Source organism: Tamandua tetradactyla, chromosome X, assembly GCF_023851605.1.
Source record: "Tamandua tetradactyla isolate mTamTet1 chromosome X, mTamTet1.pri, whole genome shotgun sequence".
Classification (NCBI taxonomy): Eukaryota; Metazoa; Chordata; class Mammalia; order Pilosa; family Myrmecophagidae; genus Tamandua; species Tamandua tetradactyla.
The window spans coordinates 102,669,991-102,689,498 of NC_135353.1; the positions used below are offsets into that span (position 1 = coordinate 102,669,991).

Genomic DNA, 19,508 nt, shown 5'->3' on the forward strand with positions numbered 1-19,508 from the left:
TTAAAATGTAACATGAATGTCTATTATGCAGAAGGGTTTTAAGGATTTTAAAGAGGGAAAGGAATTGAAGGAGGGAGCTGTAGGTTCCAATATGCTTTCTGTGACTATGCTTGACCTTAAACAGGACTCTAACAGAATGAAGCCCTAATGACAACCCAGAAATAATCACTAGATTCTAAAGTAGCATTATATCTCCCCCCAGTTCAATGTGTACAACTGTGTTTTAGAGTTCAATATTAGGAGGAATGTTTTTTTCTTGAGATTTTTTTTTAATTTTTTAATTTTATTTTTTAAATACCAAAAAAACACAATGCAAATGCAAACATTCCTATTTTGATCATTCTGTTCTAAATATATAATCAGTAATTCATAATATCATCACATAGTTGCATATTCATCATCATGATCATTTCTTAGAACATTTGCATCAATTCAGAAAAAGAAATAAAAAGATAACAGAAAATAAAACGAAAACAGAAAAAAAAAGATTATACATATCATACCCCATACCCCTCGCTTTCATTAGCATTTCATACTAAATTTATTTTAACATTTGTTCCCCCTATTATTTATTTTTATTCCATATGTTCTACTCATCTGTTGACAAGGTAGATAAAAGGAGCATCAGACACAAGGTTTCACAATCACACAGTCACATTGTGAAAGCTATATCATTATTCAATCATCCTCAAGAAACATGGCTACTGGAACACAGCTCTACATTTTCAGGCAGTTCCCTCCAGCCTCTCCATTATATCTTGAATAAGAAGATGATATCTACTTGATGCATAAGAATAACCTCCAGGATAACCTCTTGACTCTGTTTGGAATCTCCCAGCCATTGACACTTTGTCTCATTTCACTCTTCCTCCTTTTGGTCAAGAAAGTATTCTCAATCCCTTAATGCTGAGTCTCAGCTCTTTCTAGGGTTTTTCTCAATCCCTTGATGCTGAGTCTCAGCTCATTCTAGGGCTTTTCTCAATCCCTTGATACTGAATCACAGTTCATTCTAGGATTCCCATGTTGCCAGGAAGGTCCACACCCCTGGGAGTCATGTCCCACATAGACAGGGGGAGGGTGGTGAGTTTGCTTGTTGTGTTGGCTGGAGAGAGAGGCCACATCTGAGCAACTAAAGAGGCTCTCTTGGGGGTGACTCTTAGGCCTAATTTTAAGTAGGCTTGACCTATCCTTTGTGGGGTTAAGTTTCATATGAACAAACCCCAAGACTTGGGGCTCAGCCTATAGCTTTGGTTGTCCCCACTGCTTGTGAGAATATCAAGAATTCAACTTGGGGAAGTTGAGTTTTCCCCCTTTCTCACCATTCCTTGAAGGGGACTTTGCAAATACTTTTCGACTCACTGATGAGGAGGAATGTTTTAATACCTTAAACTTACTTTGATCTTTAAAAGAGTAGTTATTACCGCTGTAAATATAGGAGCTTCAAAAACATTTAATAGTCTCTGCCTTCAAAAACCTTCCTGTCTGATTTCTCCAAAAAAGATATACAAATGGCCAAAAAGCATATGAAAAGATGTTCAGTATCATTAGCCATTAGGAAAACAAGTGAAAACCACAATGTGATACCACTTCACACCCATTAGAATGGCTAATGAAAATAACAAGTGGTGGGGAAGCTGCAGAGGAATAGCAACAGTGATTCATTGTTGTTGGGCATGTAAAATGGTACAGTCAGGCGGGTGATGGTGGTTCAGTGGCAGAGTTCTTGCCTACCATGCCAGAGACCCAGGTTCAATTCCTGATGCCTGCCCATGCAAAAGAAAAAAGAAAAAATAGTACAGCCACTGTGGAAGACAGTTTGGCAGCTCTTCAAAAAATTAAATATAGGAGAGGGGCTCCATCCAGCGCCAGGAAAAGTAAGAATGGGATTTTTCCTGTCCTTCAACTACATCCTAACCAGCCTCTACTCTGGTCACATTTGGGTAGAAATGTCTTCTGTAAAAAGAAATCCAAAACAAGAAATGATTTCCCAGTTTCACTCTTCAGCTGCTGAAGGAGATATTGCCAAATTAACAGTAATATTCAGTCATTCTCCATCTCTTCTCAATGAAACGTCTGAAAATGGTTGGACTGCTTTAATGTATGCTGCAAGGAATGGGCATCCAGATGTTGTCCAATTTCTCCTTGAGAAAGAGTGGCAATAAAGAAAGTTCCCAGCAACTAGAAGTCAGACTTTGTCACCTGAACTACACAGATATAAAAGAGTATTTGGCTCAGCCTGAGAAGATCACTTTGGTTTTCCTTGGAGTAGAACTTGAAATGAAAAAAGAATTAGTTAATAATGCTGAGAAAGAAGAGGAAGATGGGTTGGTTGCCTGGTTTGCTCTTGGTATAGATCCAATTGCCGCCGAAGAATTTAAGCAAAGACATGAAAATTGTTATTTTCTTCATCCTCCAATGCCAGCACTTCTACAATTTAAAGAAAAAGAAGCTGGGGTTGTAGCTCAAGCAAGATCTGTTCTTGCCTGGCACAGTCGATAAAAGTTCTGCCCAACCTGTGGAAGTGCCACTAAAATTGAAGAAGGCGGCTATAAAAGAGTATGTTTAAAAGAAGACTGTCCTAGCCTCCATGGAATTCACAATATATCATATCCAAGAGTTGATCCCGTAGTGATCATGCAAGTTGTTCATCCAGATGGGACTAAATGTCTTTTAGGCAGGCAAAAAAGATTTCCCCCAGGCATGTTTACTTGCCTTGCTGGATCTATTGAACCTGGGGAGACAATAGAAGATGCTGTTCGGAGAGAATGAGAAGAGGAAAGTGGAGTCAAAGTTGACCATGTTCAGTATGTCTCTTGTCAACCATGGCCAATGCCCTCCCCCTTAATGATTGGTTGCTTAGCTGTGGCAGTGTCTACAGAAATTAAAGTTGACAAGAATGAAATAGAGGATGCCCGATGGTTCACTAGAGACCAGGTTATGGATGTTCTGACCAAAGGGAAGCAACAGGCATTCTTTATGCCACCAAGCCAAGCTATTACACATCAGTTAATCAAACACTGGATTGGAATGAACCCCAATCTCTAAATTAAGAACGGGTCTTTGTTTTAGTATTATTTGATTTCTAATTACCACTTATTCCTCAAGTGAGATTAGAAATATTCAGTGCTCTTCAGAATGTCACAACTCAAAATAGCATATTGTGTTTTCAAAATGTTTTCCATCTTGACCACACAATTCATATTTTTATAAATTACGTTACTTCAGATTCTGTTAGATCTGAAACAGCTTTTTCCAAACATTATTTTTGGCTATGCTTCACCATTGTATTTCACAAAATTAATTTCCACTAAGAGATAACATATTGTGAACAAATACGTTCTAAAAATGTGAATGGACCTAAATTTTGATCAGTTATCTTAGTATCTCTTGTAAGCATTAGATTGAGCATTAATGTGCCTAATATGAGAAATGAAGCAGCATAATTTTAATAACTGAGTTTGTATTGATTTCTAATCTTTTACTTACTATAACTTTCTTTTAAGTTGTTCATAGCTGATTTTTGTTCCTCTTTACATTGTAATCCCATATATCCTGATTCCATTGTTTTGAGGAGTAGTGCTATTAATAGTGTTGCTACTGGTCTCATTTGAGAATTTTCTGTTTTAAAAACTAACTGCACGAATCATCTCAGAATATCATGTCCTTGTGTAGGGAGAATTTAAGTGACAACTTACCAGTGTGTCTGTGACCTCCTCTTAAACCTAAAATTAATGAATATATCTATTTACCTCTAAGTTTTACCCAAAGTTGTTAAGACAAGTCAAGATTCTCTGTTTTAGCACACTGAAATTAAATGTATTTGAAAGGAATTTTTCACAAATATCAGACACTAAATAAATTCCAGATAGGTTTACATATGTAATAAAAACACTGGCTTCATGTCATTATGTGATGAGAGATGTATCTTCAGTAGCAAAAAATTATATAATCTCTAGCAACAATATTTATTATAATCAATTACCATCTCTTGGTTTTTTACTTTATTTCAACAGATTTGAAAAAGCCTTTATAAAATAAGTGTATTTACTGACTTTATTAGTAAGAATCCAGAGAAAGTAATTTATATGCTTCGCAATTTTGTAACAGAGAAATTGTCATGTTTTATAAGGCTGTATTGAAATTGTTTTAAAAGGAAATTTATAAATGTTATACATTTACATAATTTGGATCTTTGTATGTTAAAACTGGAAGAGATCTTAGGGACAATGTATGAAGTTCACTCTCCTCATGTTATATATAAGAAATAGGGCTCAAGAAGGGGGGGGCCAAGATGGCAGCTTAGTAAGGTACACGCGTCTTAGTTCCTCCTCCAGAGCAACTACTAGGTGACCAGAAACAGTGCAGAACAGCTCCTGGGGCCACAGCAGGGACCAGACACACAGCGTATCCCAGTCTGGACTGGCTGGACCGGCTGCAAGACTCCGCTGCGGTGAGCTCCCTGAGGGGTGCGCACTTCCCGGGCTGCGGCGGCTGGCGGCCGGCGCCCCTCACTCCCTCCTTCTCGGACCAGCTGAGAGTCTCGGAGAGGCAAGTTCCCCAAGCTGCGGCGGCCGGCAACCCTCTCTTGTGGGAGGCTTCCTGGACCGGCTACAAGTCTTGGATAAGCAAGTTCCCCAAGCCGCGGCGGCCGGAGACCGGCGCCCCTCCCCCACAGACAGCTTCTCAGTCCGGTGGCGAGTTTCGGATCAGCGAGTTCCGCAAGCCGCGGAGGCCGGCGAGCAGCGCCACTCCCCCACAGGCGGCTTCGTGCTCCGGCGGCGAGTCTTGGATCAGCAAGTTCCCCAAGCCACGGCGGCCAGCAGCCGGTGCCCCCACACACACACACAGAGGCAGCTGCCTGGAGGAAGAGGAGGGAGTCTCCGACAGTGGCAGGGACTGGGTCCAACCAAACACCAATACTGGCATTAATAAAGGAGCCACAACATCTTTTCCTGGTGGGACCCGCAGGCAGACAAGCGCCACATACTGGGCAGGATAAAAAAACAGAGCCCAGAGACTTCACAGGAAAGTCTTTCAACCTGCTGGGTCTCACACTCAGGGAAATCTGATTAAATGTCCAGATGCCAGCAAAAAATAACAAATCACACCAGGAAAATTGAAAATATGGCCCAGTCAAAGGAACAAACCAATAGTACAAATGAGATACAGGAGCTGAGACAACTAATTCTGAATATACGAACAGAAATGGAAAACCTCTTTAAAAACCAAATCAATAAATTGAGGGAGGACATGAGGAAGGCATGGGATGAACAAAAAGAAGAAATGGAAAGTCTGAAAAAATAAATCACAGAACTTATGGGCATGAAAGATACAGTAGAAGAGATGAAAAAAATGGAAACCTACAATGGTAAATTTCAAGAGACAGAGGTTAGAATTAGTGAACTGGAGGATGGAACATCTGAAATCCAAAAAGAAACAGAAACTATAGGGAAAAGAATGGAAAAATTTGAGCAGGGGCTCAGGGAATTGAATGATAATATTAAGCGTGCAAATATACGTGTTGTGGGTGTCCCAGAAGGAGAAGAGAAGGGAAAAGGAGGAGAAAAACTAATGGAAGAAATTATCACTGAAAATTTTCCAACTGTTATGAAAGACCTAAAATTACAGATCCAAGAAGTGCAGCGCACCCCAAAGAGAATAGATCCAAATAGGCGTTCTCCAAGACACTTACTAGTTAGAATGTCAGAGGTCAAAGAGAAAGAGAGGATCTTGAGAGCAGCAAGAGAAAAACAATCCATCACATACAAGGGAAACCCAATAAGAAATCTATGTGTAGATTTCTCAGCAGAAACCACGGAGGCAAGAAGACAGTGGGATGATATATTTAAATTACTAAAAGAGAAAAACTGCCAAGAATTCTATATCCAGCAAAACTGTCCTTCAAAAATGAGGGAGAAATTAAAACATTTTCAGACAAAAAGTCACTGAGAGAATTTGTGACCAAGAGACCAGCTCTGCAAGAAATACTAAACGGAGCACTAGAGTCAGATACGAAAAGACAGAAGAGAGAGGTGAGGAGAAGAGTGTAGAAAGAAGGAAAATTAGATATGATATACATAATACAGAAGGCAAAATGGTAGAGGAAAGTATTACCCAAACAGTAATGACACTAAATGTTAATGGACTGAATTCCCCAATCAAAAGACATAGACTGGCAGAATGGATTAAAAAACAGGATCCTTCTATATGTTGTCTACAGGAAACACATTTTAGACCCAAAGATAAACATAGGTTGAAAGTGAAAGGTTGGGAAAAGATGTTTCATGCAAATAACAACCAGAAAAGAGCAGGAGTAGCTATACTAATATCCAACAAATTAGACTTCAAATGTAAAACAGTTAAAAGAGGCAAAGAACGATACTATCTACTAATAAAAGGAACAATTAAACAAGAAGACTTAACAATCATAAATATTTACACACCTATCAGAATGCCCCAAAATACATGAGGAATACACTACAAATACTGAAAAGGGAAACAGACACATCTACCATAAAAGTTGGAGACTTCAATTCCCCACTCTCATCAATGGACAAAACATGTAGACAGAGGATCAATAAAGAAACAGAGAATTTGAATATTACAATAAATGAGCTAGACTTAACAGACATTTATAGGACATTACACCCCACAACAGCATGATACACCTTTTTCTCAAGTGCTCATGGATCATTCTCAAAGATAGACCATATGCTGGGTCACAAAGCAAGTTTCAACAAATTTAAAAAGATTGAAATCATACACAACACTTTCTCAGATCGTAAAGGAATGAAGTTGGAAATCAACAATAGGCAGAGTGCCAGAAAATTCACAAATACGTGGAGGCTCAAAAACACACTCTTAAACAACCAGTGGGTCAAGGAAGAAATTGCAAGAGAAATTAGTAAATATCTCGAGACAAATGAAAATGAAACCACAACATATCAAAACCTATGGGACGCAGCAAAGGCAGTGCAAGAGGGAAATTTATTGCCCTAAATGCCTATATCAAAAAAGAAGAAAGGGCAAAATTCAGGAATTAACTGACCACTTGGAAGAACTGGACAAAGAACAGCAAACTAACCCCAAAGCAAGCAAAAGGAAAGACATAACAAAGATTAGAGCAGAAATAAATGAAATTGAGAACATGAAAACAATAGAGAAAATCAATAAGACCAGAAGCTGGTTCTATGAGAAAATCAACAAGATTGATGGCCCTTAGCAAGATTGACAAAAAGAAGAAGAGAGAGGATGCAAATAAATAGGATCAGAAATGGAAGAGGAGACATAACTACTGACCTCACAGAAATAAAGGAGGTAATAAGAGGATACTATGAACACCTTTACGCTAATAAATACAACAATTTAGAGGAAATGGACGGGTTCCTGGAAAGACATGAACAACCAACTTTGACTCAAGAAGACATAGATGACCTCAACAAACCAATCACAAGTAAAGAAATTGAATCAGTCGTTCAAAAGCTTCCTAAAAAGAAAAGTCCAGGACCAGATGGCTTCACATGTGAATTCTATCAAACATTCCAGAAAGAATTAGTACCAACTCTCCTCAAACTCTTCAAAAAAATCAAAGCGGAGGGAAAACTACCTAATTCATTCTATGAAGCCAACATCACCCTCATACCAAAACCAGGCAAAGATATTACAAACAAAGAAAAATACAGGCCAATCTCTCTAATGAATATAGATGCAAAAATCCTCAATAAAATTCTAGCAAATCGTATCCAACAACACATTAAAAGAATTATTCATCATGAACAAGTAGGATTCATCCCAGGTATGCAAGGATGGTTCAACATAAGAAAATCAATTAATGTAATACACCATATCAACAAATCAAAGCAGAAAAATCGCATGATCATCTCAATTGATGCAGAGAAGGCATTTGCAAAGATTCAACATCCTTTCCTGTTGAAAACACTTCAAAAGATAGGAATACAAGGGAACTTCCTTAAAATGATAGACGGAATATATGAAAAACCCACAGCTAATATCATCCGCAATGGGGAAAAATTGAAAACTTTCCCCCTAAGATCAGGAACAAGACAAGGATGTCCACTATCACCACTATTGTTCAACATTGTGTTGGAGGTTCTAGCCAGAGCAATTAGACAAGAAAAAGAAATACAAGGCATCAAAATTGGAAAGAAAGAAGTAAAACTATCACTGTTTGCAGACGATATGATACTATACGTCGAAAACCCGGAAAAATCCACAAGAAAACTACTAGAGCTAATAAATGAGTACAGCAAAGTAGCAGGTTACAAGATCAACATTCAAAAATCTGTAGCATTTCTATACACTAGCAATGAACAAGTTGAGGGGGAAATCAAGAAACAAATCCCATTTACAATTGCAACTAAAAGAATAAAATACCTAGGAATAAATTTAACTAAAGAGACAAAAAACCTATATAAATAAAACTACAAAAAACTGCTAAAAGAAATCACAGAAGACCTAAATAGATGGACGGGCATACCGTGTTCATGGATTGGAAGACTAAATATAGTTAAGATGTCAATCCTATCTAAATTGATTTACAGATTCAATGCAATACCAATCAAAATCCCAACAACTTATTTTTCAGAAATAGAAAAACCAATAAGCAAATTTATCTGGAAGGGCAGGGTGCCCCGAATTGCTAAAAACATCTTGAGGAGAAAGAACGAAGCTGGAGGTCTTGCACTGCCTGACTTTAAGGCATATTATGAAGCCACAGTGGTCAAAACAGCATGGTATTGGCATAAAGATAGATATATCGACCAATGGAATCGAATAGAGTGCTCAGATATAGACCCTCTCATCTATGGACATTTGATCTTTGATAAGGCAGTCAAGCCAACTCACCTGGGACAGAACAGTCTCTTCAATAAATGGTGCCTAGGGAACTGGATATCCATATGCAAATGAATGAAAGAGGACCTGTATTTCACACCGTATATAAAAGTTAACTCAAAATGGATCAAAGATCTAAACATTAGGTCTAAGACCATAAAACAGTTAGAAGAAAATGTAGGGAGATATCTTATGAATCTTACAATTGGAGGCAGTTTTATGGACCTTAAACCTAAAGCAAGAGCACTGAAGAAAGAAATAAATAAATGGGAGCTCCTCAAAATTAAACACTTTTGTGCATCAAAGAACTTCATCAAGAAAGTAGAAAGACAGCCTACACAATGGGAGACAATATTTGGAAACGACATATCAGATAAAGGTCTAGTGTTCAGAATTTATAAAGAGGTTTTTCAACTCAACAACAAAAAGACAGCCAATCCAATTACAAAATGGGAAAAAGACTTGAACAGACACCTCTCAGAAGAGGAAATACAAATGGCCAAAAGGCACACGAAGAGATGCTCAATGTCCCTGGCCATTCGAGAAATGCAAATCAAAACCACAATGAGATATCATCTCACACCCACCAGAATGGCCATTATCAACAAAACAGAAAATGACAAGTGCTGGAGAGGATGCAGTGAAAGAGGCACACTTATCCTCTGCTGGTGGGAATGTCAAATGGTGCAACCACTGTGGAAGGCAGTTTGGCGGTTCCTCAAAAAGCTGAATATAGAATTGCCATATGACCCAGCAATACCATTGCTAGGTATCTACTCAGAGGACATATGGGCAAAGACACAAACGGACATTTGCACACCAATGTTTATAGCAGCATTATTTACAATTGCAAAGAAATGAAAACAGCCAAAATGTCCATCAACAGACGAGTGGCTAAACAAACTGTGGTATATACATACGATGGAATATTATGCAGCTTTAAGACAGAATAAACTTATGAAGCATGTAATAACATGGATGGACCTAGAGAACATTATGCTGAGTGAGACTAGCCAAAAACTAAAGGACAAATACTGTATGGTCCCACTGATGTGAACCAACATTAGAGAATAAACTTGGAATATGTCATTGGTAACAGAGACCATCAGGAGATAGAAATAGGGTAAGATAATGGGTAACTGGAACTGAAGGGATACAGACTGTGCAACAAGACTGGATACAAAAACTCAGAAATGGACAGCACAATACTACCTAATTGTAATGTAATTATGTTAAAACACTGAATGAAGCTGCATCTGAGGTATAGTTTTTTTGTTGTTTTTGTTTTTATTTTTTATTTTTTATTTTTCTCTCTATTATCGTTTTATTTTTTTCTGTTGTCTTTCTATTTCTTTTTCTAAATCGATGCAAATGTACTAAGAAATGATGAATATGCATCGATGTGATGATATTAAGAATTACTGATTGTATATGTAGAATGGAATGATTTCTAAATGTTGTGTTAGTTAATTTTTTAATTAATAAAAAAAAGAAATAGGAAGTTCGGAAAGGTGAATTTAATTAATTGGTGAAGGTTACACACCTAATTATTTACCAACAGTGTATACTGTATAAACCAGTTCCAGGATTTTCCCTCCTATAGGATATATAAATTATTACTAAGAATATATGTAGAATAAATTAAAAGAAGAGCCTCTGAGAATAAATTTCACTCAACAAATATTGTTAAAATTAGAGAAACTTAAAATGTATTTAACTTAAGATAATTTGCTCAGATAAAACTTTATTTTACTGGGCGGGTCCCTGTGGCTCAGCAGGCAGAGTTCTTGCCTGCCATGCCAGAGACCCGGGTTTGATTTATGGTGCCTGCCCATGCAAAACAAAACAAAACAAAACTTTATTTTACTGATGAGCAGTGATTTTAGTAATTGATGAATGCTTATTGATATCAGGACTTTAAATCAAATAAAGACTTAGATATGATATTTAGATGCTTAATAAAATTTGAACTACATTAGTACATGGTAAATGATGTATCTTGATTATAAAGTAAAATGGTTTGACATTCATTTTCAATCCAACTGTACTTTTAGTACTTGTACATTCTAAGGTTACATCTTAAAGTCCAGGTTTCACTAGAAAAAGGAAGTAAAATATGAAGCTGCAACAAAATGTATTTATAAATTTAGTTCAGGATATTTAATCCTGTGCTCAGGGAAAACCAGTATCTAAGTAAATTATTGTATTAATAATTATTCTTAAATTTCTAACCTCTAAGAGGTGAAACCTGCATGTGAATAGAATAGCCACTTCTAGAAATGATAGAGGTGCAAATGCCATGAAGGTATTCTAATAGAAATGAAGAAAATAGATTAATATATGTATCTATCTGTTTTCTCTTTTGTGTACTGTGTGTTTTTTTAATATATTTTCATAAATTTCTTTTGAAAATGGAAGAAGCCCAATTTTAAGCATTATTCCCTGATTAGAATTAATGAGGTATAGAAAAAACTAAAAAAACCTTGAAAAAGAAAGTTTCCATATTTGGAAGAATTACAATTTTGATTTGGATCTTAAGTTTTATAGTTTGGGATCAAATACACACACACATACATGAGAATAATCTTTATCTTTGAATTTAAAGTTATATATATAGTATAATGTGTGCTTTTATTGTCTAATATTTTTCTAACCTTTGCATTTTTAAATTTTCACTGGTTTACTGTTTATGGTAGGACAAAGAAGGAATAGAAGCCCACATATTTCGCTTAGTTGGAAAAATTATTAGGTCTTTCAGAGAATCAGGGATTTGGGTGAAGGCAGAAAAGAATGGAAAAACAAAAGATAAGACCATGAGATGGAAAGAAGTGTAAGTTTGTCAGTAGCCAATAAAACTACCGTAAATCTCACATAACACACAACAGTAAACGGCTGGTCTCAGAACTCTGTTGCTGATGTAGAAACAGCAAAATAATAGATGGAAACATCTTTTTTTTTTTTTTACATGGGCAGGCACTGGGAATCGAACCCAGGTCCTCTGGCATCGCAGGCAAGCATTCCTGCCTGCTGAGCCACCGTGGCCCGCCCAATAGTTGGAAACATTTTATAAAACAGATACAGTGATAATTTATTTAGGATAAAATGTCCCAATGCATATTTTATTAAGGCTTAAGAACCAGCTATCAGGCTCTAAATAGTGTTCTGGGTGTGGGTGGTCAGTTTCCAGTGAAATATATGTTTGTTAAGCTTAAAAAGGGTAATTTTCTCTAGTAGAAAAATATCTAGGGTAACACAAATTCAAAGCACAAAAATAGGAGTTTATCTATAAATATAAGAGGTCTAGGTCTTATGGTAAACCAGAACCCTGGCTAAAGGACTGGGAAAGGAGAGCATGCAAGTTTGACAGTCAGTACAGACAGGGTAAGATGCTAAATAAAGGAGCCTGGGAACACTGACTAATTGGGAGTGGATGTTTTATCTAGACAGGGTAGTATTACTGATCCCCTGCATCCTCAAAAAGAGTCTCACTGGCTAGGATCTAACTGTAGAGGTTTTTGATGTGAAAATTTACTAAATGCTGCAAATGATTTTTTTGTCTACACTATACCTCATTCTCTTTCCTCCTAGGACACTTGAGGATTGCAAAGTTAATAATCATGTATGATAGACAAAATAAATAATTTTGTTTATTTGTCTGATGTAGAAATGTTGAAAAGGAAAATCACTGGAGTAATAAAGATCGTATGGGAAAAAATGAAAAAAAAAATTAAATATAGGATCACCATATGACCCAGCAATCCCACTTCTAGGTATATACCCAAAAGAATTGCAAGTAGGGACTTGAAAAGATATTACTCAGCAACACTCACAGCAGCATTATTCACAGTTGCCAAAAGATGGAAGCAACTCAAATGTCAATCAACCAATGAATGGATAAATAAAATGTGGTATATACATACAATGGAATATTATTCAGCATTAAAAAGGAATGAAGCTCTGATTTATGCAACAACATGGATGAACCATGAAGAAATCACATTGAGTGAAATCAGTCAGACACAAAAAGTTTAGAAATAATGAAATAATTAGAATAAGCAAATATATAGAGTCAGAAACTAGAATACAAGTTATCAGGGTCTGAGGTGGATAGGAAATGCCAAGTTAATGCCTAAATTGCACAGTCTCTGTTTGGAATGATGGAAAACTTTTGGTAATGGATGGTGATGATTGTAACACAACATCGTGAACTTAATTCACAGCACTGAATTATATACTTGAATATGATAAAAAGGGAAAATTTTAGGTTATATTTATGTTACTAGAATAAAAATTTTAAAAAACATAGGACTGAATAACACAAATGAGGAACCCTAATGTAAACCATAGACTACAGTTACTAGTACAATTATAATAATACTATTTCATCTACTGTAACAATTGTAGAATACTAATGAAAGGTGGTAACAATGAGGTGTATATGGGAATGCTGTTTTTTTCTGCATGATTTTTTGTAAACTTATAATTTCTCTAATGAAAAATTATTTGGAAAATTAAACTGAACAAGAATTGGCAGGAAAAAAAAAACTTCCTGCCTGACTAAGGAAACAGGATAACCTACAACACAATACAGCACCAAATGAGAAGTGCTGAGATGAATGGGGAAGGAAAAAATCACTAAAGAGGTACGATATAAGTTGAACTGTGCAGGCCCCAGAAGGTTCTGTGAGGCAGAGTGGGGTAGAAAAGACATTCTACCTTGGGAAATGTGTGAAAAAGACGAGAATGGGAGAGACCATTGAAGGGAATATTCTGTATTAAGCAAGAAGCATATAAAGAGTAATAAGAAGAATGTCAGAGTAGGTCAAACCCAGATTTCAGAGGGCTTGGAATGTCAGTGTAAGAAGTTTCAACTCAGATTAACTTCCGGGAGGATGGCCAACTAGAATAGCTTGAGATTAGCCCTGTTCCACGGAAAAGTTAGAGAAGGGACAGGAGGGCAACTGAGGCAGTGATTTGGAAGTGCGGCTGACCTGGGAGAGCCTGCTGCACCACATAGGGCAGATCTAGTTGCAGAGGCCCAGGAACTGAGAGGCTGAAAGCTGGGGCCTGGTGTGGAGGTGTGGAGTCCACAGGAGTACACCAACGGGAGCTGAGGACCAGGAAGTAAGCCAGGCTGCGTTCCTTGGACATGCTACCCTCAACAACAAAGCCGCATGACCTGCAACTCATCCCACACCCCATGCACAGGAACCCCATCATCTGCTCCCATTCCCTGCACTCCAGGAGCCCTCTCCCCACCAGCACCCAGTGCATGTACCTGTCCCATACCCCCACCCCAAGTGCAGCCCAACCCACCTCTCCTCACACCTCCTAAGCACTGTTTCCCCCTCTATGTTCCCTACAGGCCGTGGCCAGAGCATAACGGCCAAGGGCACTAATCTCCATGCCCAGGCTACACATGCTCCCCTGCCTATAGTGTCACACAGCCTCACCCTGCACCCCCTGATCTCTGAGCATCACTTTATGGCACTCCTAGATCCACACATGTTCACGTGCCCCCAATCACATGATACAGCTCTGGGAACCTCAGTTTACAGCAATCCTAGAACTGTGCATGCACATGGCCCTCAGCCACACTTCCCACCTCTGAGAAAGAGCTGACCTGCACAGCCGGGTCACATCTGCCCCCAATCCACAAAGCCGTAATGTTGACCTGCTGCCACAGCTCTACGCATGGAGGAGCTATACTAATGTCAGACAAAATAGATTTTAAATGTAAAGGCATCATAAGAGATAAAGAAGGACACTATATACTAATTAAAGGGTCAATTCACCAAGAACATATAGCAATCATAAATATTATGCTCCCAATCAAGGAGCTCCAAAGTACATGGGATAGACATTGGCAAAACTGAAGGGAGCAATAGATGTTTCAACAACAATAGTAGGAGATTCAATACACCACTCTTCTCTTTAGATAGAACAACCAGACAGAAGATCAACTGGGGAATTGAGAAGTTAAATAACTTGATAAATGAATTAGACCTAACAGACATATATAGGTCATTGCACCCCAAAACACCAGGATATACATTCTTCTCTAGGGCTCATGGAACATTCTCCAGGATAGATCATATGCTGGGGCACAAAACAGGTCTTTATAAATTTAAAAATATTAAAATTATTCAAAGCATGTTCTCTGATCACAATGGGATGAAGCTGGATCTCAATAACCACCAAAGAACGAGAACATTCACAAATATATGGAGATTAAATAACACACTCTTAAACAACCAGTGGGTCAAAGAAGAAATTGTTAGAGAAATCAGTAGCTATGTGGAGATGAATGAAAATGAGAATACAACTTATCGAAAACTTATGGGATGTGGCAAAGGTTGCGCTGAGAGGAAAATTTATTGTCCTAAATGCCTATATTAAAAAACAAGAAAGAGCAAAAATCAAGGACTTAACAGTACACCTAGAGGAATCTTGTTCATCTTCAATATGGTAATTATTACTTACAGACCCACTAGAGAACCGCCTACACTTCTATCTATTCCCTTACATTGGAGTTCAACCTCATTAGCTAACCATTCACCCATCTGTAGCTTCTATGTACCTCTAAGTCCCCTATGTTCTGTATTATAAGCTTCTCATTATACCTTTATACATAAAAGTGGAATCATACAGTAGCTATCCTTTTGTGTCTGGCTAATTTCACTCAGCATTATGTCCTCAAGGCTCATCCATCTTGTCATGTGCTTCAGGACGTCATTTTGTCTTACTGCTGTATAATATTCCATCGTATGTATATAGCATATTTTGTTGATCCACTCATCTGTTGGGCATTTGGTTTGTTTCCATCTTTTGGCAATCGTGAATAATGCTGCTATGAACTTCAGTGTGCAAATGTCTGTTTGTGTCATTACTTTCATCTCTTCAAAATCAAATGCTTCTGCACCTCAAAAGACTTTGTCAAAAATGTGAAGAGGCAGCCAACTCAATGGGAGAAAATATTTGGAAATCACATATCGGACAAAGGTTTGGTTTCCTATATATACAAAGAAATCACATAACTCAACGACAAAAGAAGAAACAACCCAAACATAAAATGGGCTAAAGATATGAATAGGCATTTTTCTGAAGAGCAAATACAGATGGCTCAAAAGCACATGAAGAAATGCCCATTTTCATTGGCTGTAAGGGAAATGCAGATCAAGACTACAATGAGACACTACCTCACACCTATAAGAATGGCTGCTATTAAGCAAATAGGAAACAATAAATATTGGAGAGGATGGGGAGAAACTGTGACACTTAGCACTGCTGCTGGGAATGTATAATGGTACAGCCACTATGGAAGGCTGTTTAGTGGTTCCTTAGAAAACTAAATATCAAGTTGCCCTATGAACCAGCAATAGCACTATTTGGTATATACCCAAAAGCTCCTCATTTCATGAAGCTCCCCCAGGGGCGTTTTCCTTCTTCATCTCTAAAGGTCTCTGGCTATAAGGGCTCTTATGGTTCTCGTGGCTCTGAAGCTTTCCAAAATGTTTCCTCTTTGAAAGGATTCCAGTAAAATAATCAAGACTCACCTGGAATGGGTGGAGTCACATCTCCCTCTAATCAAAGGTTAATACCCACAGTTGAATGCCACATCTCTGGGAAATAATCTAATGAAGTTTCCAATCTACAATACTGAATAGGGATTAAAAGAAATGGCTGTCTCCACAAGAGGGATCAGGATCAAAACATGGCTTTTCTAGGGTACATAATCCTTTCAAACTGGCACATTCTGCCCTCTGAAACCTAAAAAAGACATGTTTTTCCCATACACAAAATATATCCACCCCATCACAATATCAGAAAGCCTTAAACAATTTCCATAACAATGCAAATGCAATACAAATCAGAAGCAGTACAAAATCTCATCAAAGCCAGCTATAGGCATGTCCTAAGGCAAAATTCTTCTCTAGTTCTGGACCTGCAAAACTAAGAATAAGTAAAAAAAAAAAAAACTCAGAACTACTTATTTGCTGTCAACAAACAAAGGAAGAATAGTCATCATAGGATACATATACCCATTTCTATAGGGAGGAATTGGAAGGAACACAAGGATCACTGGATCCAAGTAGTTTCATAAACCCGCAGGGCAAACTCCATTAGATTTCAAAGTCTGAGCATCATTTATCTTTGGGGCTTTAAAAAGTGGCAATCCCACCCTTTCCAAGGTGGCTGCCTCCAGAAGATGGATCAGGATTAAAACACGGCTTTTCTAGGGTACATAATTCTTTCAAACTGGCACACCCAATGTGAGAGTCAGACTACAGAGCAAAAGTGCTTGAGAAGCACTCAGTGCTTCTAGGGACAGAGCATTATGGGTTCATCCAAAAACCTACTAATGTTCAAGCTTTCTTTGCCCTTGTAAGGCAACTAGCATAGCAGAATGAAGTAAGAAAACAATCCCCAAAACAAAAAATAAAATTCAAAAGCACTCTCCCTTTGAAAATCAACTTCATTATGGCTGATTCGTTTCAACCACTGCTATATGCCTTCACTCCAATAAAAATTACTCTTCAACTCTGAAGTGCAGACCCATTGGCAAACACAACTCTGGATGTACATAAAGAAAAATTACTCAGAAGTCCATTATTTTAAAGTGGCTTTAGCTATTAATAGCAGAGAAGTCTCCAAGAAATCGCACGAGACAAGGAGCCTTTCTCCAACTTGGGCTATCCTAGCATCATCCATCTGGTTGAGGAGCTACCTAAGAAATCTAACACCTCTACCCCAAAAGGCAAAATTTATGAATTGATTTCCCAAATGATATCACACAGAGATGTTTATTAAGCATTCACTACCACCCAAGCTCATGGTCCAGGGGTTTCCAAAGGTAGTCCCAATAAGGTAATAAATATCTAATGATTCTTAACAGGGGAGCTGGGAGCTGATGCTAGGCACAACATTTGGAGGGAACCAAATGTTATATCCTTTATACTCTTTTATTTCTTCCTTCAGAGCAGTACTTCTCAAATGGAGATGAACGTCAGCATCACCTTAGAAGCTTTTATTCCAAAATATGGAATAATTTCATGGTTCCATGCTAAAAGTTCTGATGATATATGTCAGGGTGGAGCCAGGGACATGTACGTTTTTTAAAAGTTCCCTAGGTATAACTAAGCCCTGGTTAAAAACCACTACAATAGATAATATACATAAACTATTTTAATCCTACAATTCTAGAACATTTTCTAAGTAGGATCTGGGAAGAACTAGCTGTGTCTATCATACAGAATGAGCATGAGAGTAAGAGAGAGAAAAAGAGAGAGAGAGAGAATGACAGGAAGACAGAGACAGGCAGAAGGCTAGAGAGATCATTATGGGCCAAAACCCTTGATTCCTACACACTCACTCTAGTGCAGGTAGCCACTGAGCCCCATGTACACCCAAGGTTCTAAGCCATTGACAATTCTGTAAACCACAGGCTCTCACCCAGTAGAATATAATAGAATCATCCACACAGCTTTTCAAATTATACATGCCTAGAGCCACATGTCTGAAGCTTCTGATTGAAATGATTCTGGATTGGAGCTGGAGACATGTCTGTTAGGGGGTAAAAAGCTCTATGGTAATTGGGATGAATGGTTTTGAATAAGGACCACTGCTTGTTGAGAATAAAGGAGTATACATTTCTGTCAGATTGAAAAAAAAAACCAGTATAACTGCTAATAGAATAACTGGAGTAAAATTTAAATGAGTATATGAGTCTTATTTGCTATATTGTTAACACAGTAACACATACCATCTTAAGCCCAGCTACTTGGGGAATAGTTTTTACCAGTACTAGTAAGATTCTCTTCCTCTAAAGATAGGCACCATACTCAGAAACAACCAACATCCCTCACATATTAATTGACCATATTCTACATCTACTTTTTAAATAATAGTTTTATTGAGATATAGTTTATATACACCCATTTTAGGTGTTCAATTCAATGAGTTCTAGTAACTTTACCTAAGTATGTAACTTCATGATGTTTCTTGCATCATTCCCTTTCTTTCTAGTCCCACTGCTACCACCTTGGCTGTCATAAGTCAGTTTTAGAACATTTTCATACCCCCAAAAAGTTCCCTCATACCCATACACAATTAATACCAATTCCCACCACCAACTCCAGGCAACCACTAATTTTCTACCTGTATATTTGCCTATTATGGACATTTCACATAAATGGAATCATACAATATTTGGCTTTTGTGTGGTTGGTGTCTTTCACAGAATGTTTTCAATGTTCATCCATATTACAGCATGAATCAGTAGTTCATTCCTTTTTATAGCTGAATAATATTCCATTGTATGGAGAGACCACATTTTGTTTATCCATTCACCAGTTGATGGACATTTGAGATGGTTCTACTTTTTGGTTGTTATGAATAATGCTGCTATGAATATTTGTATACAAGTTATTGTGTGAACATATGTTTGCAATTCTCTTTTGAGCATAAACCTATGTATGGAATTTCTGGATCATGTTAATTCAACATTAACTTTTTGAGGAACTGCCAACATTTTTCCAAAATAGCTGCTATATCATTTTAAATTCCCACTACCAATGTATGAGGGTTCCAGTGTCTCCACAACTCTACTTGTTATTGACCATCTTTCTGATTACAGCCATTCTAGTGGGTTTGAA

General features: G+C 37.6%; 1 protein-coding gene and 1 pseudogene across 1 annotated transcript in view; one reads left to right on the top strand and one right to left on the bottom strand.

Annotated features, from left to right (window-relative positions):
- Positions 1 to 19,508, bottom strand: part of LOC143671513 (ectodysplasin-A-like) — a 474,212-nt gene that overhangs the window by 422,783 nt on the left and 31,921 nt on the right. The gene's annotated exons all lie outside the window — the stretch shown is intronic.
- Positions 2,113 to 3,045, top strand: LOC143670988 (NAD-capped RNA hydrolase NUDT12 pseudogene; annotated as a pseudogene).